The following is a 27,626-nucleotide window of genomic DNA, read 5'->3' on the forward strand; positions in this document are numbered from 1 at the left end:
TTTAGAAAATGGGAAAAAAAAGGGATTAAAAGAATAGAAAATTGTTTTTCAGGAAGTAGATTCTTATCCTTTGAACAAATGAGAGATAAGTACAATATAACTGGAGATACAGCGCTGGCATATTACCAACTGAGATCCTACTTGAAAGAGAAATTAGGAAGCAATTTGAGTTTACCAGAGGGAAGTAACCTTTAATATGTGATTACAGATACAATGTTAATCAAAAGATTTATAACAAATATGTATATTAAACTGCAAGAAAAGGAGAATGAGGAAACAAATGATAAAACTAAACAAAAATGGGAACAAGATTTAAATATAAAGATAAAAAAGGAAACATGGGAGAAATTATGTTCTGGAACGATGAGAAATACAATAAATACGAGGCTACGTATGATACAATATAATTGGTTACACAGACTATACATTACACCGCAAAAGTTAAATAAATGGGACCCAACAGTATCTGATAGATGTTTTCGATGTAAAAAAGAAATGGGAACAACAATTCATGCAATCTGGACATGTGAGAGAGTAGAAAAATTTTGGGATGATCTCAATCAGATATTAAATAAAATAACAGAAAACAATATACCAAAGAATCCAGAGATCTTTCTCCTAAGTAACATAAAAAATAAAGAATTTGGAATTGACTTGGGGGATGCACAAAAAAGATTTGTTAAGATAGCCCTGCCGTAGCAAAAAAATGTATTATGTCAACCTGGAAATTGGAAGATAATTTGAAAATACAACAATGGTATATAGAAATGAATAAATGTATTCCATTAGAAAAAATAACATATAGTTTAAGAAATAATATTGAAATATTCGAACAAGTATGGGAGCCTTACATTAAATACAATAGCGAAAACCTACCGGGAACAAACATTACCTAAGTTGATGGAAGGAGAAGAAAAGAAAAGAATGGACTCAGTAGAATTTCTGGTGTATTTTTGTTGAATGACAACATTGTCTGACTGGCTTAATGCAACCTAGATTGTATACCTAAAATGGATGGGGGTGGTTTGGGAGGAGGGAAGGGGGGGGGAGAAAAAGACACTGTATATGTGTGAAAAAGAAAAAGTGTATATCATGGCTAACGTGATTTATGGTGTGAAAAATAAAAAAAAAAAATAAAAAAATAAAAACAAAAAAAACAGAGCACTCAGGAGGTTTGAGGAGAAGCAGAAGAGATGATCCACAGGAAGGTGACCATGGTAGTGGACCAGAGAAGGGGTCTGTGGCTAAAGAACATGCAGGCAGCAGGGTATGAGTGAGGAACCCACGCCAGATACGGACCGTTGGCGACTGTGGTCAAGGGATTCACACCAGGCAGCAGACAGCTGGAGACTGCCTCGAGACTGGCTTAAGTGACCAGGTATTGGAACTGGGTATGTGAAAGGGTATCGGGGACACTGAAAGATTCCTGAATGAGTCAAAGGTTGAGATCTGGAGCTCACGCAGCTGACACTTTGGGCTGAACTCCGTGTGCCTGCAGCTGTTGCAACAGCACTGGATTCGAATCCACGGGCACTCAAGAGACTCTGTGGGGACTCTCTTTCTCTGACTGTTAAAGGAGGTTCAGGCAATTTCTGCCACTAGTGAATCTATCTGCCCTACGGCAGATGAAATCTGATTCCGTGTAATATTGCACTGTCTTTATTACATGGCAATAAAGGAATCTTGAATCTCTAGTATTTGTTGCAAACCCATTTTTAAATTTAAAATTCAGACATACAGCACAGTAACAGGCCCTTTTGGCCTACATGCCTGTGCCGCTCAATTACACTCAATTGACCTACAACCCCTGGTGCATTTTTGAAGGGTAGGAGGAAACTGGAGCCCCTGGGGGAAATCCACACAGATAGAATATATAAATTCCGTATAGATAGCATGGGATTCGAACCCTGGACATGATCACTGGTGCTGTGACTGCTTTATACGAACTGCTATGCTAGTCATGCTGCCCTTGTTATCTTGAATTCATAAAGGTAAGATCCAATGTTGGATGAGCATTTGACCTACCTGTTTTAATGCAGGATTCATTCGTTACTCTCCTTGAAGAAAGAGTGGGGAGTTTTGCAGCCCACCCATTGCAACAGGATATCACTTCATTTAGTTTTAGTACTACTCTGTGGAGTATTACCGTGCACTAACCAATTTCTGCATTTATCTTCAAAACACTCAACTTTAGGAGGTCCTAAAGATATAAATAGAACTTCCACTTTATATCTCTTCAGCAGCCATGCAAAAATCAAAAAATATGTTCTGCCTTAAAAGAAAGTGAAAAAATGCCCATTGTGTTCCTAATCTCTGTGTCTTAATACAAGCACACATTGTGCACAGTCAGTCACTGAATTTCTGAGGATTTTTTTAACTATAATCTTTGCAACAAGCAAAATATTTTCAATGGAAGAATAAGCGAACATGAGAACATAAAAGATAGGGACAGCGGGCCAGCTGGCCTCTTGAGCCTCCTCCGTCATTCAATAACATTGTGGCAGAGCCGACTTGGACTGAGTTCCACTTATCCACCCCTTCCCCGTAACCCTTAGTTCCCTTATTATTGAAACATCTATCTGTCTGTGTCTTACATACATGTAATGATGTAGACTCTACTCCTTCCTTGGGCAGAGAATTCCACAGATTCATTTCTCTCAGGAGGAAGCAGTTCTTCCTCATCTCTGTCTTCAATCTAATCCCCTAAATTTTGAAGCTATAAAACAACCTTCCTCATTCCTTTCATAGTTTCATGTTTCCATAAGAACTGCTCTCATCCATCAAAACTCCCATGAACCAACATCAGTGCCCTATCCCGGGCCATTATCCCCAGCATTTCTTTGGCTTGGCTTCGCGGACGAAGATTTATGGAGGGGGTAAAAAGTCCACGTCAGCTGCAGGCTCGTTTGTGGCTGACCAGTCCGATGCGGGACAGGCAGACACGATTGCAGCGGTTGCAAGGGAAAATTGGTTGGTTGGGGTTGGGTGTTGGGTTTTTCCTCCTTTGCCTTTTGTCAGTGAGGTGGGCTCTGCGGTCTTCTTCAAAGGAGGCTGCTGCCCGCCAAACTGTGAGGCGCCAAGATGCACGGTTTGAGGCGTTATCAGCCCACTGGCGGTGGTCAATGTGGCAGGCACCAAGAGATTTCTTTAGGCAGTCCTTGTACCTTTTCTTTGGTGCACCTCTGTCACGGTGGCCAGTGGAGAGCTCGCCATATAATACGATCTTGGGAAGGCGATGGTCCTCCATTCTGGAGACGTGACCCATCCAGCGCAGCTGGATCTTCAGCAGCGTGGACTCGATGCTGTCGACCTCTGCCATCTCGAGTACCTCGACGTTAGGGGTGTGAGCGCTCCAATGGATGTTGAGGATGGAGCGGAGACAACGCTGGTGGAAGCGTTCGAGGAGCCGTAGGTGGTGCCGGTAGGGCCATTATCCCCAGCATTTACCTTCAGCCTAAGCACCACTAAAGTTTACCTTCACCATTGGAGAATAATGATAAAATACCTAGTACCTCTGATAATCACCGTGATCCTAAGATTTTCACAATAATTTTTTTTTGTTAATATGCAAACAGAAAGCAAAGCAATTAACCATGAACCACATTACACTTAAATCCTGGATGAGATTATCACAGGGAAAATAGAGCATTATTATTCTCAAAGGTGGAATTGAAATCATCGGTTGTAGTTCAATGAGAGTCATTGCATTACACATTTTCAGAACATGTTACTTATGAAGTCAGAATGCTAATGGCAATCAATGAAGGGTTCTGACAAAGGGACTTTGACCTTAAACGTTAACTCAGTTTCTCTTCCCACGGGTGCATCCTGACCTGTATCATTTTCTGCTTCTATTGCAGAATACTAATTGTTAGGCTAGGAGCTGGGTTAATTAAGTGTGACATACAAGTCCTTGTCAGAGATCCACATCTTGAATGCATGACAATATTCTGACGCATTTCTTCACAGACCACAAACTCTGATTGTTGAAGATTCAGTCTTTCACAAACATTCGCAGTGACAGTTGATTGAATATTTTTGCCAAATGCATCTCATTATTTGCAGCTCCGGACTGTGTCTAAGGGTGAAGAATTAAATAATGCTGTCACTTTAGTTTTTTTTAAACGCAAACTGGCTAATTTAGCTGATAACAAGGACTCTGGACCAAAGGTTAGGTATAAACTTCTCACATTCTAAAAGAAATGGGGAATATAAATCATTGCCGTTTGAAGATCCTGGGCACTTGTTGTTCTTGAGATAAATGCATTGTCAGTGAATTGATCTGTTTAAATTATTATTTTTTATATAAATAAGAGGTACAGCACAGTAATAGGTCCTTCTGCTCCACAATCTCATGCCGCCCCAGTACATCAATCAACCGACAACCCGCAAATGTTTTGAAAGGTGGAAGAAACCGGAGGACCCAGAGGGGACCCATTCAAACACGGTGAGAACAGTCAAACTCCTAACAGACAGTGCCGGATTCCAACCTGGATTGCTGGCAGTGTATTGGCCTTGCACTACTAGCTCTTATTTGAAATTTGCCAACTCACCAATACTTAGAGGAAATTTTAAATTTGGAACAGTGATGTTGGAACGTTGGATTGTCAGAGATAAGAGAGAAGAAGTTTGATCATTTTACAGATGTAATAACATATGCACATTCTGAACAGAACTACGGAATGTTAAAATAAAGAGTTACAAATCTTGACGCTGCTTTACAATTTGACTTCAACTCAATGCAGTTAACACCAAGTTGGCTGTGTTCAATAAAGCATGGACCAAACGATACAAAAAAAAACTGTCAACATAATAGTATTTAGTAAGGCAGCATCAGTGGCAAAAGATTTTTTAAAAAATCAGAATTAACTGACTTGCTGAGTTGTTCCAGGAATTTTCTGTTTTTACTCCACAATTCCAGTATATTTTACGTGTAATTAGTTTGGAAAAATATGTTTAAGCAACTGTGGAACTGAAAAGTTCAACAGCTTCAATGCAACCCTGAAGTTTTTGCTGAGTTCCATTTAGTCCCCTCTTGATAAGCACCACCTCCAACCCGATTGCTCTACTCTTTTTTTCTATTTTTGACATCACTATAAGATCCATCTGCTGACTGCAGATACAAGCTTGCCCTGTCCAGGAATATATCATCAATGACCTGCAGGAGGGGACACAGTTAATGCCTGTTGCTTTCCCATCTCGCATACATAAATGTTAAGACCCTCTGCTGGGTGTCTATCTGACCTATCTGTTTTGATGCAGGGTTCATTCGTTACTCTACTTGAAGAAATGATGGAGAGTTGTGCAGCATACCCATCACAACAGAAAAACTGTTCATTCATATCAATTCTACTTAGTGGAGTTTTACTGTGCACTAACCCATTTCTGCATTTATCTCCAAAATAAACAACTTTGGGAGGTTCTGAAGATAGAAATAGAACTTTCACTTTAATCCCGGCAGCAGCCATGCTGGCATTGAAAATTCAAAAAAATATGTTCTGCAATGAAAGTAAATTTAAAAAAAATGCCCATGGTGTTCCTATTCCTTGTGGCTTAATAAAGGCGCATTCTGCATAGTCAGTCACTGAACCTCCAGGGAGTTTCTTTAATCTTTGCCACAAGCATCTTACCAGTTTGTGCAGGTTGTCTCGAGTGTAGAACGTTGTTTGGAAGTTTTGAGTTAACATCTACTTTTCATCTAAACAAGTGAAGATTTTATTGGTATAAAAGGGCTTTATGTTGTTAACTGTTTGTTAAATGTAAATATCACTCATAACGTAGAAAGTGTAAAATAATGGGCATGGAACCTTTTGATTAAAACAGTGAATTATTTTAATAATTCATAGTCCTAATTGATATAATTACAGTGTAATAGGTACAAATAATATAACAGCATAAATGTATAATTAGATGAACTACAGATAATTATTTGAACTTACTTAACTGTTCTGAAATTAAAAAAGTATCTCCCACCGTGTAATTGGATCATGGATTTCCTCACCTCCAGACCACAATCAGTGAGGATTGGTAAGGACTTCTCCTCCACAATCTCCATCAGTACCGGAGCACCACAGGGCTGTGTTCTTAGCCCCCTGCTTTATTCACTTTACACCTATGACAGTGTGGCTCAGTACATCAATAACACCATCTACAAATTTGCCAACATTAGGGGGTTGTATAAAGGAAGGGGATGAGTCAGCATACAGGGATGGGGGATCGAAAACTTGGCTGAATGCTGCACCAACAACAACCTTTCACTCAATGTCACCAAAACTAAGGAGCTGATTGCTGACTTCAGGAAAGGAAAGCCAGAAATGTACAATCCAGTGATCATTGGGGGATCAGAGATGAAGAGGGTGAGCAAATTAAGTTCTTGGGAGTTACTATCTCAGAGGATCTTTCCTGAAGCCAACACACCAATGGCATTGTGAAGAATCCTTGTCAGCGCCTTTACTTCCTCAGGGGTTTTCAGAGGTTTGGTATGACACCAGAATCCCTGGCAAATTTCTAGAGGTGTGGTGGAAACGTTGATGACCAGATGGATCATGGTTTTGTATGGAAACACCAATATCCCTGAGTGTAAAGCCCTTCAAAAGGTAGTTGTCACAGTCCTAGATATCACAGGCAAAATCCTCCCCATTAACGGGTATATCTACAGGAAACACTGTGATGGAGAGCAGCAACAATCATCAAAGACCCACACCACCCAGCACATGCTATGTTCTCACTGCTGCCATCAGGAAAAGATGCCACAAGACTCGTAACACCAGGTTCAGGTCTAGCTGTTACCCTCCCCGATCAGACAAACCCAATCAGAATTTCATTTAATGACTCTACTTGTGCACTTTATCGATTAGATTTTGTTCTTTCTGTGTTCTGCAGTCATTTGTTTACATTCATTGTCTGTTTGCAGTTCTTTGTTTGTTTAATTATTTTACGGTGTGTATAGTTTATTGGTTACACTACCAATTAGTGGTAATTCTGCCACATCCACAGGAAAAAAGGAACCTCAGGGTTGTAAGTGATGTCATGTATGTACTCTGATGAGAAATCTGCAATCTAGTGCTAGACTACCTATTTTTTATTCAAAGCATGAGGTAAGGGACCTTTGTTAATTACACTTTTTTGTGCAGCTATCATTGCTCAAGGTGGGATGCATACAGTGCAGTGGTTTAAAGTTATGCCTGCTGCACAGCTGGTGAAAATCTCTGCCTGGCAAAGACTTGCGATTATAGATCACCTTTCACAACACTTTCAGAATAACTCAAGGCACTTTACACCCAGTGAAGTAGTTTGTGAAATGTATGCAACACACAGCAGTTAATTTCCATGCAAACTTCATGTGATAATGAGTTAGTTGTTTGTTTTGGAAACATTAGTTGAGGAATGTGTATTGTGTGTGACATGAAGGATAATTTTGCTGCTCTTTTGCAATATTACTTCAGTAATCATCACATTGTTAGCCTAAATTTTTGTGCTTTAATTTCGGAAGTGCGATTCAATCCATAACCTTCAAATTCAGAGTAAATGGTGTTACCAAGTGAACAGCAATTATGAGAAACTGTATATGAATAAGTGTGGAGAATGGGTGATGGGGAAAGTGGAAGAATGGCCAGAAATCGGAGAAGGGTGAAAAGAGTGATCACTGGAAAGAACAAGAAACTGGTGGGTGCTACATGGTTGGCCATGATGTCATTCAGATGAGATTGAACTGAGAACATAAATAACAAGATAAAAAATGAAAAGATCTTTTGAAACAGATTGCTTTGCAGTTATTGTCAAGGTCTTTCTGGATAAAATAATATTGCAATGAGAATATACTAAAGGTATCTGATTACTGGATCTGTAAATTACCCAGTCTTTCCCGAGTGGTCCTAACCCAACTGCAAACCCTCACTGATCGCATTGACCCTGAATCTCAGTGCAGCTTCAGGGTGAAGAGATCAACAGTTGACATGATCTTTGCAGTCTGCCAACCCCAAAATGCCAGGAAGAGCAGGTGCCCCTATACATCGCTTTCATAGGCCTCACCAAGGCTTTCGAACTTGTGAGCAGGCATGGACTGTTCCAGCTGCATGGGAAGATCAGCTGCCCTCCAAAGCTGCTCAGCATTATCGCTTCCTTCCACAACAACATGAAAGGCACAGTCAGCTTCAATGGATTCACATCTGAACCATTTAAGATTCTAAGTGGAGTGAAGCAGGGCTGTGTCCTAGCACCAGCACTATTTGGCATCTTCTCCTTGCTGCTGTCGCATGCATTTCAGGATTTCCAGGATAAAGTACATCGGCGCTCAATAAGCAATGGAAAGCTCTTTAACCTGGCCCATCTGAAAGAGCAAGACCCAGCAGGATCTCATCAGAGAGCTACTGTTTGCTGTTGATGCAGCACTGATTCCCACGCAGAAAGGCAGCTACAGAGGCTGATCGACAACTTTGCCACAAGTTCAGGCGGACGATCAGCATCAAAAAGACCAACATGATTAGGCAAGGTGTTGCAACCCCACCAATAATTCGAGGAACTTGACATCACTCACAGCTTCACACTCAATGGTTTTATCGACAAGTGCATCGCTAAGGCTGCCACTGTGATGTCCAAACTAAGCAAAAGAGTGTAGAGCAACAAACACCTCACAGTGAACACTAAGCTCAAGGTGTATCAGACGTGTGTCCTCAGCACCCTGCTTTATGGCGGCGAATCATGGACACATATGCCAGACATAAGAACCGGTGTGAGCTTCCATCACCGATGTGATCCTGGACATATCCTGGCAGGACAGACTCACCAACATCAAGGTTCTGGATAAAGCTGGTTCCCTCAGCATGCACCTCCTGCTGTGTCAGAGATGACCATATACATCGTATGGAGTATGGTTATATCCGAAACGACCCGGTGTACAGTTGTCTGGCTGAAGGATCTCGAACAACCAGCTGGCCACAGCTGCAGTTCAAAATGTCTGAAAGCGTGATCTGAAACTCACTCACATCGATGTGCTCAACTGGGAGCTCCTTGCTGATGACCATGACCACTGGAGAACCGCTATCAGAAAGGGCGTGAAGAGCGGTGAGGAAAAGCGGACATGTCATCTGGAGGACAAGAGGACACGGAGGAAGCATAAAGGAACCACAACCCATCGTTTCGACTTAATCTGCAGCAAGTGTGGCAGAGACTGTCACACCAGAGTGGGCCTTATGAGCTATTCCAGATGCTGCTCTAAAACTTACTTACTAATAACGATGCTATCATCGCCTTCCGAGACAGAAGAATGCCTCCAGTTGAAAGCTAATCACCCTTCATATCCAAATTTGATGTTCAAAACAATCCATTATAAATAAAATACCAATACACTATTCGCAAGTATCTTACAATATTTTGTTCTGCAGGTAATTAATTGTTGACAATGCTCTATCTTCAAAATGTTCACTCTTCGAGATATATTACTTGCAATTTGAAAGGAAACAAAGGAGTTGTAAAAGATGAATCAATTAAGTTTAAATCCACAGTTAGAAGAAAACAAATAATAAAGTGATAATGCTGGAGTTAAAATATAATTATTGCATTAACATACTTTTGTAAGGAAATGAATAAGGAACATTTTATGTGTGATGTCTTTAGTTTTGTAACCACACTAACAAGTTATCAAATAATGGAAAGTTTGTGGGGAATGATCTAATCAGTGGTTTTCAAACTGCCCCCTAAACTCACATTCCACCTTAACCAATTCCTATGCCATAAGTGCTCTGTGATTAATAAGGGATTGCTTAAGGTGGAATGTGAGTTTAGGGAGGGCCAGTTTGAAAACCACTGTTTTAACTGGACTTAATTGACTCATTATGTGCATGGTTTCATAACTCCAAAGGAAATGGGCCAATGACAATTTTTCCCAAGCTAAATATTTCAGTAACAATTGAGCAGTGGTTCTCAACCTTCCCTTTCCTTCCCATCTTAAGCAATCCCTTACTAATGATAGAGCACTTGTGGCATAGGGATTGCGTAAGGTGGAATGTGAGCCTAGGGTGGCAGTTTGAAAATCACTAATCTAAATGACGTACATGAGGATCAGCGCAAGTGTTAACAATTTTGCATTAATAAAAGTTAAAGATGAAAAAAAATTGGACTGCTGTTTAATCTGGCACTGTATAACACTATAAACAAGCAAATATTATTATTTGTATTTGAATAGACTATTAAAATTGCTTTTAAATTCTTGTTTATAGATTTTGCAAGCTCAAATATTTGCTCAATTCAGGCAGTAGCATTCCAAGACTATCTCCATGAACATTTTCTGGACATTGCTAAAACTGCTTCGCCTCTACAATCCAGATGAGGTAAGATGCATCTTACCAAGTTTGATAAATTTATTTGAGGGAGAATCTTCACGTATTTCAGGACGAATGGTTCTTTGATCTGAGCTCTGTTCTTACTTAAGAAATTAAAGTATACACATTATAACATACAAGGAACCCTTGTTGTACTTTTTTTTTGGTAAGTAGTTAACATTTCTTATTGAACCATCATTTTGGTTTAATAAGGACAAATGGTTTCATCGCTTCATTACTGAAAAGCTGGCATTAAACCTAAATGATAGATTTTTCTGATAAACAGAGATGGCAATTGATAAACCATGGAGAGGTTGGCTGTTGATAGAAGTGTAAAATACGAACAAAGTAATAGAAGAGAAAATTACTGATATGGACTAAAGAAATGTGATTAAAGTTGCTTACAATGCCTTAAAATGTACGACCAATGGAATAGCATCACAGTATTCGAACAAATTTGGGAACCGTACATGGAACACAACAGAGAGGTCCTACCGTGGACCTCCACCCCCTAAAATTACAGAATGAGAAGAAGACGAAATGAACTGACCTAGTGTGTAAAAGTATATGACTCAATTTTCTTGTTTATTTTCATTGTGTAATGATATTGTTTAATGGGTTTAATGTATTGTATATGTTGAACGTTTAGTGGGTGGGGAGGGGGGTGGGAAGGAGGGAGGGAAGGGAGGGGAGAAAAAGGGGAGAAAATGCCACTGTGTATATTCAAGAAGGAAATATTTGTGTGTATTTTGGTCAAAATGGTTCATAGTGTGAAATTATTTTTTTAAATTTAAAAAATGTACGACCAATGTAGAGCAACAAAAAGCCAACAGAATGTCAAATTAATGGCAATAAGCAGTGTGAATAGAAGTTAGACAACTCACGATAAAAACTTACAAAGCTCTGGCTTGACTGCAATAACTTAACCAATACATATCCAAGTAATGAAGGCATTGGAGATACCTAATTGTAACATCAAGAACTTGAGTTAAGGAGGAAATAGCTGTAAAGCCAAGCAAGTGATTATTTGAGACATAATGTAATGCTGTGAAACACGAAGGTCTGCTGACCATGCGATGATAGTAATAACGCAGCGCTGGAGGTACTCAGCTGTCAAGGAGCAGGAAAAGAAAAGCCATCGGAGCTGCTGCAATGGCAGCACAGCCACGAATGCAGACCCATGGGGAGTGGTGATATAGTGCTCCCCCCGTGGGGTCTAAACAGCAGTCTGACTGCTGTTAGCTCCACACAGGCTTTAAATGGCTTGCTCAAGGAGCCGATAATGGTTTACTTTAATTGATTCTTTTCGTTCATATCTATCGATAATAATATTGCTTCTTCAATTTCTCCTGCTGAAAATTTAGGTTGGCTCAGGTCACTTGTGTAATTTCACTGCCTTCCACTTTCCCTGGAAGATTGACACCACTCCATAAATATTATTTTCTGATGAAGAAGTAACTGAAGCAATTCTTGATTTATTATTACATGCAAGAATGCTTTCAGATTGTGGAAGCTATGAGTAATCAACATACAAATGAGGAATTGTTCACAATTTTCAGGTGTAGTTCCACTTGATGGAACAGTGCTGCCTACAGGTTTCAATAAATATTTTAAAACTTTGCAATACATTGACAGAACAATTTGTAGAGGTAGTGTGTTTGTAATTGCATTAAGCAATACCTGGACCTCAAACCTCTTAGTGTTTCCATTTTCAAAGTTAAGAGCTGGAAAAGTATGCAATTTTGGTACCAAATGAATTAACTGTGAAAAATATATAAACCTATATTAGTGAGGAAAGGATTGGAGGATTAGATGAAATAAGGTGCAATGAGGCTGAAGCTTTGAAACTGTGAATTCCATGTTCTTCTTTTCTTTCTTTGACTTGGCTTCGCGGATGAAGATTTATGGAGGGGTAATGTCCACGTCTGCTGCAGGCTCGTTGGTGACTAACAAGTCCGATGCGGGACAGGCAGGCACGGTTGCAGCGATTGCAAGGGAAGATTGGTTGGTTGGGGTTGGTTGTTGGGTTTTTCCTCCTTTGTCTTTTGTCAGTGAGGTGGGCTCTGCGGTCTTCTTCAAAGGAGGTTGCTGCCCGCCGAACTGTGAGGCGCCATGATGCACGGTTGGAGGCGATATCAGCCCACTGGCAGTGGTCAATGTGGCAGGCACCAAGAGATTTCTTTAAGTAGTCCTTGTACCTCTTTTTTGGTGCACCTCTGTCTCGGTGGCCAGTGGAGACCTCGCAGTTTCAGGACGTCATGCGCTGGAGAGCTGGCTCTGAATGGGCAACCAAAGCGGCATTATCTGCAAAGAGTAGTTCACGGACAAATTGCTCTTGTGTCTTGGTGTGAGCTTGCAGGCACCTCAGATTGAAGAGACTGCCATCCATGCGGTACTGGATATAAACACTGTCTTCATTGTTGAGGTCTTTCATGACTTGTTTCAGCATCATGCTGAAGAAGATAGTAAAGAGGGTTGGTGCGAGGACGCAGCCTTGCTTCACACCATTGTCAATGGAGAAAGATTTGGAGAGCTCATTTCTGTATCTGACCCATCCTTGTTGGTTTTTGTGCAGTTGGATAACCATGTTGAGGAACTTGGGAGGGGGGGGTGGGGGGCATCCGAGACGCTCTAGAATTTGCCAAAGCCCTTTCCTGCTCATGGTGTCAAAGGCTTTGGTGAGGTCAACAAAGGTGATGTAGAGTCCTTTGTTTTGTTCTCTGCACTTTTCTTGGAGCTGTCTGAGGGCAAAGACCATGTCAGTAGTTCCTCTGTTTGCGCGAAAGCCACACTGTGATTCTGGGAGGACATTTTTGGCGACACTAGGTATTAGTCTATTAAGGCTAAAAGGATGAAACTGGTTCATTTGTATTATAATAGACAGTAATAAGACTAGATTTTCCATAAAACAAATTTTATATGTGAAAAATTATCATTCAGGAGATCCTCTGTAAACTTCAAATTTTGGTAGGATCACAGAGACGAGTTTAGATACAAGGGTTTGCATCACACATAGCTTTTATTAACACACAATTTAAAGAGCATGGAAAAATCATAACGGGAATAAAATACACAAGCACACAATTTATAAAAGAGCATGGGAAAATCATTAACAGTACACAATTACTAATTCACTCAGGTGATACAGACACTCGCACACATGCTTCCAGACCTCTGATCATTGGGAGGTGACTATGCAGGGTTGTATACATGCTCCGAGATCCATGTTCACTGGGAGTGGCAGCTCTACCACAAGTGTTGATCTATAGAAACACTATGGCTCAGCTTCAGCGAAGTGCACACCTTACCTGCAACCATTCCAAGTAACATCTGCAGTGGCGACCTGGCATGGATTGATATCCGGGGCTTGGACCATGAGGCAGAGAGAACGAAATGTGCTCTATGCAGGTACTAAATACAGCACTAACCTCTTTCCAAAATTTCTCTAAATTAGGCATTCCCAGAACATATGAATCAGAGAGGCTTCAAAATTTTTACATTTCTCACAAAAAGGATCAATATCTGCATAGAAACTGGATAATTTAAGTTTAGACGTATGAGTTCTGTGCATCACCTTAAATTGTAATAAGCACCATCTTGCACAATATAAGGAATCATTGATTAAGCTGAGAGTAGAGCATCAATCTTCATCTGAAAATGTTATGTCCAAATCTCTTTCCCAATCTCATTTGATCCCAGCCATTGGGAGTGAATTTGTCCAATAAATTATACAAGCTATTAATCCACCATGAAAATAAAATCGTGTATTTAAAAAAAAACAGATCGAGTCTTAGTATTAGAAATTTGCGGAGGGTAAGGGGGGGGGGGAACTTTAGGGGAGATGTCAGGGGTACGTTTTTTCACACAGAGAGTAGTGGATGGCTGAAATACTTTGGCAGGGGTGGTGGTGGATGGATTTAAAAGACCTTTAGACAAGAACATTGATGCAGGAAAAATAGAAGGTTATTGTTGTGAGGTAGGGAAAGTTTAATTTGTTGGGTAGGTCAACACAATATCTAGGGCCAAAGGGTCTGTACTGTGCTGTAATGTTCTATAGCATCCTATTTTGAAGAACAACTTTTTGAAATCATTTTTCATTGTTGAATATTGCATAATTGTATGTTAATTCTGGGTCTTTGAACCAAAGAATGAAAGTTAGTTGATGAATTTATGAACTGTTTATTATTATTTTTTATTTATTTTTCACACTATGAACCATATTAACGAAAATACACACAAACATTTCCCTCTTGAATATACACAGTGGCATTTTATCCCCTTTCTTCCCCCCCCTCCCTTCCCTCCCTCCTTCCCACGCCCCTCCCTACCCACTAAACGTTCAACATATACATTACAATAAACCCATTAAACAATGTCATCACACAAATAAAATAAACAAGAAAACTGTATCATCTATTTTTACACACTGGGTAATCATTTTAGGGGGTGGAGGTCCACGGTAGGCCCTCTCTGTTGTGTTCCATGTACGGTTCCCAAATTTGTTCAAATACTGTGACTTTATTTTTTAAATTATATGTTATTTTTTCCAATGGAATACATTTATTCATTTCTATGTACCATTGCTGTATTCTCAGGCTCTCTTCTGATTTCCAGGTTGACATTATACATTTTTTTTTGCTACAGCTAAGGCTATCATAATAAATCAAAAAAGCTGTTTATTATTTGTAAAAGTTTGGAACTTGTAAGGGTTAGAAACTTAATTGGACAAAACTGGAAGTTCTGTACCTGTACATAAAGGCTTTAAGACTTGAGAACTTTGGATCTGAATTTGTTGCCTTACTGGATAGAGCTCGCTGACAGTTTTCTGCCTGCCGTCATGGAGGCCCATGAAATGTTTGTTGTGAATCTCAGCTGCGAGCTGGCAACAAGCGCTGCATATTTGGATCTCCTTTGATTGAACTGCATATAATAAACACTGGGGTTGCAGGAAAGCCCTCACAGAAAGAAACATCATGAAAATGGGTAAGATTTTCTGGTGTCATACAATCAAGATACAAAATGGTAGAATTACTTGATAGAATGAGATGCACGAAAACATTTCAGGAAACAATGGTACATGAGCATTATGTATGAACACCTGAAATAGGCCATCATCTTTCAAACCTCCATCCTGCTTTACAGATATCATGATTGATCTGACTGCAACATCAGCTCCACATTGCCATTTACCTGCAGTCACTTTCCATCCCCTTCCACATTGTCTATCTATGTCTCCCTTAAAAATATTCAAACACTTGACTTCCACCATCCTTTAACCAGAGAAGCATAGAACAATACAGCACAGAAAAGAGGCCCACTAACCTGCACCCAGTCCATCGCCCTTCACACGCCTCCTATACATGTCCAAATGTTTTTTTAAGTGTGAAAATTAACCTTGCATTCACCACCTCAGCTGGCAACTCATTCTACACTCCCAATACTTTCTGTGCGAAGTTCCCCCTAATGTCCCCGTTAAACTTTTCCACTTTCACCCTTAACCCATGGCTTCTGGTTTGTATCTCACCTAATCTCCAGTGGAAAAAAAGCCTGCTTATATTTACTCTATCTATATTTTTGAGCAAGATGGTTCCAAAAATTCATGACTCTGAAGAAAAAAAAGATTTCACCTCATCCTTGACCTGCAAATGGGAATAACTTGTTGGTATGGGCAAGTTAGATCAAAGGGCCTATTTCCATGCTGTGGAACTCTCACTCTTAAATGAGTGACCCCTTATTTTTTACATGAACTCTAATTCTATGATATCATACAGAAGATAGAATTATGTAGTTTATTCTTGTGAAGTGAGTACAGACGTAATATGGATTATTAAGTGAACGCCACTTGAAGTATGGGAGAAACACAGGAGACTGCAGATGTTGGAATCTGAAGCTAAACACAATTTGCTGGAGGAACTCAGTAGATGAAGCAAAACCAGTGGGAGAAAAATAATGGGTGAAGTGTCAAGCCAAACCCCTTCATCAAGACTGAGGAAGGGGTGAGACACAGACCCCGCACAGACAGAGCTGAAAGATGATGGACCGAGGAAGAGGAGGAATGGATGTCAGACCAAGGGAGAAAGAGACAAGAAGAACAAATGGATCAGATGCATAAAGATGAGTCAGACAGAGTGGAGTGGGTAAAGAGGCTGCCAATGCTACTGTCTGATAAGTAGAATAGGTGAAAATAGTAGAACACATGGAAGCGAAAGAAGAGGGGAGAGAGAGAGAGCATGCGTGAGCAGAAGAATCCCTGGAGAGATGGAGGTAGGGGATAAGTAACCAAAGAGAAAGAGAAGGAGAATGGGTGAGAGCTGAGAGGTGATTAGAGCAAAAGGAGAACAGTATAGGAGTCTTATTACCTAAAATGAGAACATTCTGTATTATCTTTACTCAATCTTGATGAAGAGTTTCAGCTTGAGAGGTCAGCCATTCATTTTCTCCCACTGATGGTGCTTGACCTACTGATTTCCTCCAACTAAACCAGGTTTAGCTCCTTGAACCATTGTTTTATTGCAATGTGAACATGGCAATGGCAGAGAAAATTTAATAAAACTGTAACATACAAAGGCAGAACAAGGTAGCAGGCACACTTCAGGAAGGACATTGAAGTTTAAGAAGACACAGAACTTTATTTATTGCTTATAATATCTTGCAATGTGATATAATGATGCACAAAGCTTTGAATTGTGAAACAAAAACAATGGACTACATCACAGGAAACTGTAAAGAAACTGAATAGTGTTGAAGACTGGGTAAAGCATCATGTTCTGCTCAATACTTTCCCACCAGAACACTGATACAAAGAGGATCCTTGGTTGGCACCTGGCGCCATCTGTAAGGAGCTTATACTTCTCCCATGTCTGTATGGGCTTCTTCTGGGAGTTCCAGTCTGCTATCATCCTTCAAAATGTTGGATAGTTGGGTTTAATTGGGTGGCACGGGCTCATGGGTTGAAAAGGCCTGTTACAATGCTTATCTTGGAATGTGACCCTTTCAGTCTCAAAGTGACTTCCCTCAGACACATTTTAAAGAAATGTAGAAGACTACAGCAAGAGGACACGTAGGAGAATATTGGTAAATGTATCCTCAGCAAGAGTGATTAATTATACTAGACAATGAAGATTTTTCTGCCTAAATACTTATGGATTTTAGGCTGCTATTCACGAAAATCACCTGAAAATTTTCCTATCACATACATTTTTTTAGATATAAACTTTTATTGTGTTTTCCTATCATATTTTAAGTCTATTTCAGGCATGCAAAACCATGAAGAGCAACCATGAATTTTCACATTTGCACTTGGACTTCTTCCTTGTTGATCTTGGTGCAGTCAGTGATGAACATGGTGAAAGGTTTCACCAGGACTTTGTGACTATGAAAAAGCAGTAATAGGGCAATTGGAATCCATTAATGTTGGCCAACTATTGTTGGACACTGATACGAGAGGCTTCAGATGCTGAGTACAAACCAAAATTAGCAGCAAAATATTTTTAAGTCAGTTGAACGAACTCAATGTGTCAGCATTATTATGCAATTAAATTCAATAACAGTTAATTTCATGTTTCTCCAACCTCATATGTGGTACAGCAAATCTGAATTTTTCTTTTGGGTTCATTTTTTTTTTCAGGAAGCAAACCTTTAAAAAAATGTTGTCCAGTGTTATTTTACGACTTCCCAGATTGAATGTGTTATATAGTCAGGATAATGTGAACTATTTTGTAACTGCATAAGAATACACCCTTTTCAATGTAGTAACTATAGTGCACCACTGTGGGGTGTATGTATATATATATAGGAATGAATGAACAGTCCCCAGAGATGGTGGAAGGCATCAGTAAGTAAAGTCTCTTTTGTTATCTGAATCTTGCATTTCTAAGTTATTTAAGAAGTCTCCCAAATAGCACAGAGATGAGAGTGGCATAAGAGAACAAGAATAAAGCTATACAATTGATTGTAAGTTACTGAAATACGAAGGGGAAGAAGAGACAAGAAACATTACTGAAAAAAAAAAAATGGCTGGAGCAATAGCAGTTTAAGAAGTTTAAGAAGTTTCAGAAGATGTCTAATTTTGCATTCAAGAGCTATTTTAAAAATGCAACAGCAGAGGAGAAGGTCAGTTATATACTTCTCAGGACAGGGGAGCAAAGCCTTGACTTATTTAATAGCTGGGAGCTTACAGAGGTGGAGAAAAATGATCCACAGCAGATATTTGCAAAGTTTGCTTCTCACCTTGAACCCAGGTCTAATCATAGAATTAAACACTGTCATGCAGTTGACAGTCTGGACCTTACCTCATGCCTGAATCCTAACAAAGAGGAAACAACTTGTCATTTCCTGATAGTCCCCAGTTTAAAGCTTGAACCTGGAAGTGCGAGAGTTCAAGGCATGGTATGGTCCAGTAAAATACTATGCTTCCTATTGCAGATGTGTATGTGTATCCAGATGAGATGATGGTGATGAACCTCACTTTGATAGTTGTCAAAGGTCATGAAGGGATTTAATTCATAAACTCTTAAGACTTCAATGAAACCTGCATTTCAAACATTCATCAATAGAGCATAATTTGACAGTCTGCATGGCCAAAGAGATGAGATGGGAAGTGTGATAATATACAGCAATAAATGTTAAATATGTGAAGAAGGTTAACTGCATAATGCATGAACATATGACTCACACCTTACATGATATATAATGTGAGATGATTTTTTATTATTAACGAAGAGCAATTGAACTTTGTATTGATCACCTTAAACTTCAATATCATAAATAGCAAAAAACTAGTGCAAGAAATTGTTTAATTTACTGCAATGACAAGCACTGATTTAATTATATGCAAATTCACATTATTTATGGGTATTTAAAAATAGTTATTGCCATGAAAAGGGCATCTGTAGTTGCAGTTTGTTTGACAAGAGGATTCATAGATTCCTTAAATCAGAATTACTAAGCTTAGTAAATTTGTTTGATCAATTATGTCAGGATTAAATTTAGCTTAAGAACAAATTTTAATAATGTTTGTGAAGTACCAGTTGATGAAGTAGACAAAGACGATGTGGTCAAACAATAATCATGACTTTTATTAGCAGAAACTCATGGTACAATAATGAAAGACAATAGATGCATATACAGTTATACCCAAGGGAGTGTCCTTAACAGTAGAGATAATGCACAGCCAATGTTAGTACAGCAAGGCTCGCCAGAGGGGAGACAGGCAGCTTGGCAGAATTTCACCACAGTTTGATGATTGCATACTTTATCAGAAGATGTTTCCATTTAATCCAAAAAAATAAATGGCAGTCACATATTTTGTGCATTAATAAAATTACTAAATATTCCTTTAAGTCTACTGTTCAGCTGTTATGTTTTGAATATATTTGTTAAGTGATTTATCAGTTTTTTTGAATATGATTGACCAAATTTCTATTATCACCAAAAACTATTTGTAGTGGAGAATGTAACCTCTGAAATTTTCAAATGCATTTCAAATTATCCCTTGCATAATTAGTAGATAATATTGAATCCAATCAACTTCAGATTTAAATGCCCATAAGCAGATAATTGCCCACAGTGAAAATCTGCTGATTTGATGAAACTTCTTCAGAATTTCATAGATCACTAAAGCATTACATTCAGAATCCAATATCACCTGAACGTGTGCACAGAGAACCCATTGCCGTTAGAGCAACACTACTCCAGCACAACTTGAGTGTGCATCTGGCGCTGTCTGTCATGAGTTTGTAGGTTATCCCTGTGTCCGTGAGGGTTTCCTCTGGGTGCTCCGGATTCCTCCCACATTTCAAAGACGTACAGTGTTAGTAGGTCAATTGGTCACAGGTGTATTTGGGCAGGATGGGCTTGTGGGCCTGAAAAGCCAGTTACCATGCTGCATCACTGAAATATTATATTTACTAATTGCACTGCTGCAATGGAGGAGTTTATATTCAAAAAATATTTGAATAGTTTGAGTGGAATTGAGCAAAATTCTTCTTGAAGTAATAAAAATTCAAGCAAAACTTGCATCCTTTTATTCCAAGGAATTTAAATATCAATTAAAAAATTTAAATTTTAAAAATAGAAAATACTGGAAATATTCAGTTGGTGAGGAAAAGAGAGTAACTTTTTCAGGCTCATGAACTCTTCACCAAAACGAGGAAACGTTAGATGTAAAACAAGTTTCAGAAATGAGGACCAAGGAAGAAAATTACAGTAGAAGTCCAAGAATCCAGATGCTAGAAATTCAGAACACCCAAGAATCTGGACTTTTAAAAAATTTTCTAAATTTAGCGGGGTTTTGTGTGTGTGTGTGTGTGTGTGTGTGTGTGTGTGTGTGTGTGTGTGTGTGTGTGTGTGTGTGTGTGTGTGTGTGTGTGTGTGTGTGTGTGTTTGCGCGCGTGCGCATGTGTAAGTACCACGAAAATGCACAGCAGCAACAGGTCACCTTATTACAATGAAATTCATTTGTATACTGCTATGTACCAAACAGTAGCAATAGAAATGAGCCCAGATGGTGTTTTATTTAAAATAATATTTTTAATTATAAATTAACAATGATATAACAATTTATCTTAATTTATTTATACTAACCTAAACATATCTACACTCATCTAACTTAACCTCCAACTATGCATGAATATGGTGGTGCGTGTGGAATACCCTAAGCCACTGCAACTGAAGGCACAAATCTCAAAATGCAGTTCAAAGTTTAAAGTTTAGTTTCAGAAATTCAGTGATAACACGTAAGCCTTAGATGGAGACAGCACCCAGGCTTTAGATTAAATTAGCAGTTCATGAAGTGGATGAAAGAGACCGGATGTTTAAAACTCACAAAACCCTTGCTGAGGTGCTTCCAGCGAAATATCCTTTTTAATCGAGTCCCAACCAAAACACTCCTCTTCTTTGGTGTAGGGGACACAAAGCAAGTGATGCTCTCAAAGCTTTCCGAACTCTTTCTGTGGGTCAGTGGAATTCAAGTGACCCTCACTCTGGTCACTATCCAAGCTCAGTATTTCTTCTGCCTTCAGAACCCTTTCTGTGGGACAGCTGAATCAAATTGACCTCTTTTGGTCACAGAGTGGTATTCCCATTCCTCAATAACAGACAGGAAGAAATCGGACAGATTTTATATACAAGGCCAACCCAGCACAGTATTTTATCCAAGAGCTCCTTGTTCCTGTGCTGTCTCCTTAAAATTGCCCCCTGAGCAAAGCTGAGTAGTCAGTCTGGAATCTGTAGGTCACATTGTATCTGCACCTAGGATTTCCAGGGCTTCTATGCAGATGTATTCAATTTACAAACAATCCACTCAAAGCCTGCTACAAGTTCACAGTAACTTTCCAAAAGCCTGCAGGAATGTGCAAAATTTATTCTCTTAAACTAACAGTCCCACATAAATTTTAAAAAACTGAAAAATGGGAGGACGTAACAATACTGCAAGCCCCTTTCACACTGGCACCGTATCCTAGTAATTCACAGCCAATATATTGGTGAAGGGGCCAGTGTGAACGCTCAGGAATCAGCATGCAGGCATCACGCAGGGATGGACCGCCTAGGTAGTTTGTATCATCCCTGTGGGTCATCTGACACCTGTGTGCCAATTATCCCAGTATGAAAGGGTCATGGACTATTCGGGGGCATTAATTACAAAATTAACGTGCAAAATTTTGAAGGTAATTAAAACACATAGGCGCTCAATTTATAAAGACTGTAGGAAAGTTACAAAAGGAGAGAGCAATGGTGGGCCTACCCTCCCAAATTCCATGAGGCAGAGAAACCTCTCCATGAATGATCAGTGCTCCATGCTCCGTGTGTACAGCCCTTTCTCTGGGAGGGCAGGTCCACCATTGGTCTCTCTCTCTCTCTCTCTGTCTGTCTCTGTCTCTGTCTCTGTCTCTGTCTCTCTCTCTCTCTCTCTCTCTCTCTCTCTCTGCACCTATGTGTTTTATTGCTGCTTTCCCATGGTCCTTTTTAAATTTATAAAGGTTTATATAGGTCGGCACAATAATAGGAGCTGAAGTGCTTATACTGTGCTGTACATAATGCTTAATTATGTTGTAATTAGGCATGATTAATTTTGTTTAAATACAAGATCATTCAGATGCGTCACTCAGACATCACAGGTGGGGGATAAGCACCTCTCCTTGGATAGGCCTGGTGGAGAAAGTGAAAGGACACAGAGAACTGGTTAACAGTGATCCAGTGAGAACTGCAAAAATAGCTTCTTTCATTGGTTCGTTGAACAATTAATTTACAATTTGACCAATGTGAAAAGGATTTGTACTTTTCTTTTAAAATGTTCATTTTTAAACATAAATACTCACTTTTTTTTGTAGTGAAAAAAGTCTTATGTTTATATTTTTGTCATTTTTAGTTTATTTTTCTTTAAAACTGCTTGTTTTGATAAATAAAACACTCTCTGTTTGCTAAAGAATAAACTATCAAAATTTACCTGTTCGTCTCTTATTTATTCCTCTTTAAATTTGAATTTTAAAAATACTGCCCGAGAATCTGGAAAATCCGGACCGACTCAGTCCCCCAGCAGTCTGGGTTTTAGGACTTCTACTCTAAACGTAAGGAATAGTAAAAATCGCTTTTGAATATTAATTTTTTTAGAAAAAAATATTAAAATTTATTCTAATTACTTAGTGAACATCAGGTTGTCATGATGGCCCTTCTATTTATTGAGATAGCATTTGAAACAAGGCTGCCAATCTGCAGGTGTCTCCACATCCACTATTGGCCTTTTAGTTACTCCATTCAAATGATGCAATAGGCTTGAAAATCACCATTTTTTAAGCTTTTCAAATCTTGCCTGTAAATATATCTGTGTCTAAATGCTATAGAATGCATATATATCTTTTTTTTTAAAAGAAGGGTAGCAACTTGTTAGGTATATTGTGGAATAGTGAGTGGGAGAGCAGAACCGGTTAATCACCTTCAGTTGCCCTCTAGTTTGAAAGGTCACTCGGTGTCAAATTCTTCACTCGTAACATCTCAAGTAAAGCTGAAAAATTCACCCCTTATCTGATTTAATTATTAAGTCTTTAAGTGCATGAGGTATTCGCTTTAATTCATATCATGTGTGCATCAGCCTGAGCCAAATCAATATATACATGCACTGTGTCCTTGAACGTCAGCAAGGTTTGCATTATGTCAGATTGGGATTTTTGAAAAGCAAGATGATTTGACAGACTGTAGAAAATGGACTCCTTTTATAAATTTGATAATGTAGTGAGCATCATTTCAAGGTACCAATTAAAGATGACAGGACTACAAGGAGGCGTTGGAGGGGCTTATTCTAAGTATAGGTTTCTTAAGGTTAGTTTGCAGTTTCTTCATTGTAAGTAATAACAAATGGTGGATTTGAGGTATGCAAAATGGCATACTGTTTCTCAGCTGGAGAATTAATGACATTCTGAGGTATCAGCCCAAGATATCTTATTGCCTGTATTAAACTGTTTCTGATATTGGAAATCAGCTGAGTTGATCCTCCCCATTCGTGTAGGTGCCAATTAAGGTGTAACAGGCTCTACATTCTGAGCAGATCTCATGATGGATTCTGAGCTCTCTTCCAGATATTTGACAGCTCATGCCTGCTGAATACTGTTGGGGTTGTTTTTAGGCATCTCTGAGGGACAGTGACAATTCAAATAAATTTAAATAATTAAGATATATGTTGCAATAAATGTAATGTAAAATGAATAATCTAAAACAGCATAATATACAGTCAAATCCTTGTTATCTAAAATTCAAGCAACCAGGGAAAGAAAATTGTGGAAAATAAATAGGTAAAAAATTCAGGTTTAAAATTGGCTCGACTAGTTGTTAGTTCGCCAATCATGCACTGCACAATCTCAAGCAACCGGAAAATTCACTTAACCGGGATCTAACCCTAACGCATATGTGCCAGATACCAGGGGTATTAAGATGAATGACTTTCTCCTGTGAAGAAATGCAGCATCCCCACTAGATCACAGGAAACCCTGAGGGACCAAGGACAGTACTATTTCACAAACGACCCACCATAAGGCCCCCTCTTTCCCCACCTGTGCAACACTCACCATATCTGATGCCTCATCAGTGACCTCAACACCCACTAAAGCTGGAGATGGAAACAAATCATCCTCGAGAGTAAGAGATTGCCTAATTCGAGGAGGTTGAGTTCAACATTTCAGATTACCATTGGAAATCTCTCTTGTGTCAGCACCCTATGATGTCCCTTTTTTTTTTGCTTATTTTCCTTGTGTGAGGCCATTCTCAAAAATTCTCATACTATTATCCTTTGGATGTTCATAAGGAAGCATCCAGCCAAACCAGTGAAAGACAGAATGAGTTCAGGATATTTGCCATATTAAACAAAGTGTTGGACAATTTTTAAAAAAGTGAGGTGTGACTAACAGTGTGTTTTCCGATGATCTGCTGTGGAGGTTGCTGCCCGCCAAACTGTGAGGCGCCAAGATGCACGGTTTGAGGCGATATCAGCCCACTAGCGGTGGTCAATGTGGCAGGCACCAAGAGATTTCTTTAGGCAGTCCTTGTACCTATTCTTTGGTGCACCTCTGTCACGGTGGCCAGTGGAGAGCTCGCCATATAACACGATCTTGGGAAGGCGATGGTCCTCCATTCTGGAGACGTGACCCACCCAGTGCAGCTGGATCTTCAGCAGCGTGGACTCGATGCTGTCGACCTCTGCCATCTCGAGTACTTCGATGTTAGGGATGAAAGCGCTCCAATGGATGTTGAGGATGGAGCGGAGACAACGCTGGTGGAAGCGTTCTAGGAGCTGTAGGTGATGCAGCCGCTGCAACCCGTGTCTGCCTGTCCCGCATCGGACTTGTCAGCCACAAACGAGCCTGCAGCTGACGTGGACTTTTAGGCCCTCCATAAATCTTTGTCCGCGAAGCCAAGCCAAAGAAGAATATTTAATAAAAAAAACACCAGATTTGATCTGTTGTCATATTTGATTTTGTCAACAATAATCTCACGGTTTAATTATATTTTTTTAAAGCTGAAATATTTAACTCGTAAGCCACTCAAGCTGCTGCAACAAACATCTATTAAGATTGCAGCACTTCTCTCCTGTGATCTGACATATTGTTAGCTTTAGAAAACCTATTGGGGGAAAAAATCTGTTTAATTTCAATTTGAAATATTTTGTGATTAAATAAATATTATCAAAGCTTACCTGAAAGCATGATACTGATATTATTTCTAATTCTCTCGCTGGTCCTTGTTTCCAGCACGATTCTCAATTTCATCTCCATGTGACAGCTCTTTGCTTTTATGCTAAAAAAAATTGTATTTTTAATTCAGAATCAAAAATTATTGTCACAAAATTTGCCACAGCATTACAGGTGGAAAAAATGCTTTTAAATTATATTTTAAAAAAAATTAGTGCAAGAGAAAGTGAGGTAGTGTCTGTGGTTCATTCTCCATTCAGATGGCAAGGGGAAGAAGCTGTTTTTGTACTGTTGGATGTTCACCTTTCAGGCTCTTGTACCTCCTTTCTAACGGTAGAAGTCTGAAGAGGGCATGACCTTGGTGGTGAGGGTCCTTGATGATAGAGGCTGCTTTCATTGTTAATTTTGTAATTAAAAATATTATTTTAAATATAACCTTGTCTGGGCTAATTTTTATTGCTGCTTTCTGGTATGTAACAGTATACAAATTAATTTCATTGTGATTAAGTGACCTGTACTAAGCATGGTCATTTGTTGCTGCTGTGCATTTGTGGCACTTAAGCCACAAAAATTCTAAGTTTTAATAGTTTGAGTATTTTTGAGACACCACCTCTCGTAGATGTCCTCAATGGAGTGAAGCCTGTGATGTTGTTGGCCGAGTTCACACCTCTCTGTAGGCTTTTCCTGTCCTGTGTATTGGCACCTCCATACCAGACAGTGATAAAATCAGTCAGAATGCTCTCCACGTTCCAAAGAGCCTTTGGTGACGTACCAAATCTTCTCAAGCTCTACAAAATATAGCCGCTGGCATCCTTCTTCATGATTCCATTGACATGGAGGCCCCAGGATAGATTTTCAGAGATGTTTTCACACAGGAAATTGAAGTTCTTTACCCTTTCCACAATATTTTTACTACAATAAATAGCAGCCAAACTTGAATCTGCCCTCATCAATATTTAAACAGATTATTTCATAATAATCAGACGAAAAATTCCTGGCTAATTCACGAACAAAACACCCATCTTCTAAACTCATTGTTGATTCCATCTGAGGAAGGACCCCTGATTTGAAACATTAACCATTCTCTCTTTCTGTAGGTACTGCTTTTCTTGATGAATTATTCCAGCATTTTTGTTTTTGTGGCTGCTCTGTATGTGATGATAGGGTGTCATATGTATTTAGTGCAGACCAGGCTGAGTGTTGTATTGCAGTTGAGGAAGGTTACAGTAAGATATGGGTCAGCTGGAAAATTGGGAAGAGCATTGGTAGATGCAATTTAATCACAACATGTGGGACATTTTTGGAATGAGAGAAATACCTAAGTTGGATTATTGATTTACTTTTTCCCATGGGGTGGTGTCGAAAACAAGAAGATGTCATTTTATATTTAGTGGCAGAAGGTTTAAAAAGAAGAGAATTAGGGGAAGCTGAAGGTCAGGCAGTATCCCTGGACAGAAATCAGTTCAGGACACTTTATCATAACTATAGTAGGAAGGAAAGATTTAAAATATTTAAGGGGAAGGGAGATAGGGTATTGGACAAAAGGTGGGGGAAGTGGAGAGGAAAATTAGAACTGAAATTGGCAAAAAAGATTGAAGGAAAGAAACAGGATTAAGGTTGGGGTAAAGTAGAATATTCCTGATACATGCAATTTGTAATATACCAGTCAGTGTATTTGATTAATCATTGGAAGGATACCAGAATCATTTTGTAGAGAAAAATAGATACCTTAATGTGAGTTCCAATGTAAAAGTTTTTGTTGCATTACGCTCTTGGTCATGGAATTAAATCTTCATTGCTTTTTTCACAAAGGATAATCTTAATAGTTTGAATTAAGTTTTGGTTTAAACATCTAATCCAAGGGCATGATTTTAAATTTAAAATGAATTCCTCCATCATAAAAGTCATGGAGTGTAAAATATCTTGCCAATCATAAGATTTGGCAGACATCATATGCATATTACATGCAACAAACTGCAAAATGTTATCAGGATCCTCTTTCTTTTTGTGCAATCTATAATCAAGCACACTGGTACAAAACCTTGCAGATGTTGACATAAAGTTCGTTTCCACAGAGTACTGCACTAAATCTAAAAGCTTTATCATGAAAGCAAATTCCATCCTCAAAACT

General features: G+C 39.1%; 1 protein-coding gene across 8 annotated transcripts in view; it reads left to right on the top strand.

Moving 5' to 3' along the window:
* Nucleotides 1-27,626, top strand: part of LOC138751912 (leucine-rich repeat-containing protein 4C-like) — a 568,103-nt gene that overhangs the window by 427,225 nt on the left and 113,252 nt on the right. For 7 of the 8 annotated variants that reach the window (XR_011350273.1, XM_069914885.1, XM_069914868.1 and 4 more), the window contains one exon: nucleotides 10,218-10,328. The gene's annotated coding sequence lies outside the window, so the exon portion shown is untranslated. Of the gene's footprint in view, nucleotides 1-10,217; nucleotides 10,407-27,626 lie in introns of those variants that run through there. The other variant, XR_011350270.1, reaches the window with a different exon arrangement.

This window comes from Narcine bancroftii, chromosome 1 (genome assembly GCF_036971445.1).
Source record: "Narcine bancroftii isolate sNarBan1 chromosome 1, sNarBan1.hap1, whole genome shotgun sequence".
In the NCBI taxonomy this organism is placed as follows: domain Eukaryota; kingdom Metazoa; phylum Chordata; class Chondrichthyes; order Torpediniformes; family Narcinidae; genus Narcine; species Narcine bancroftii.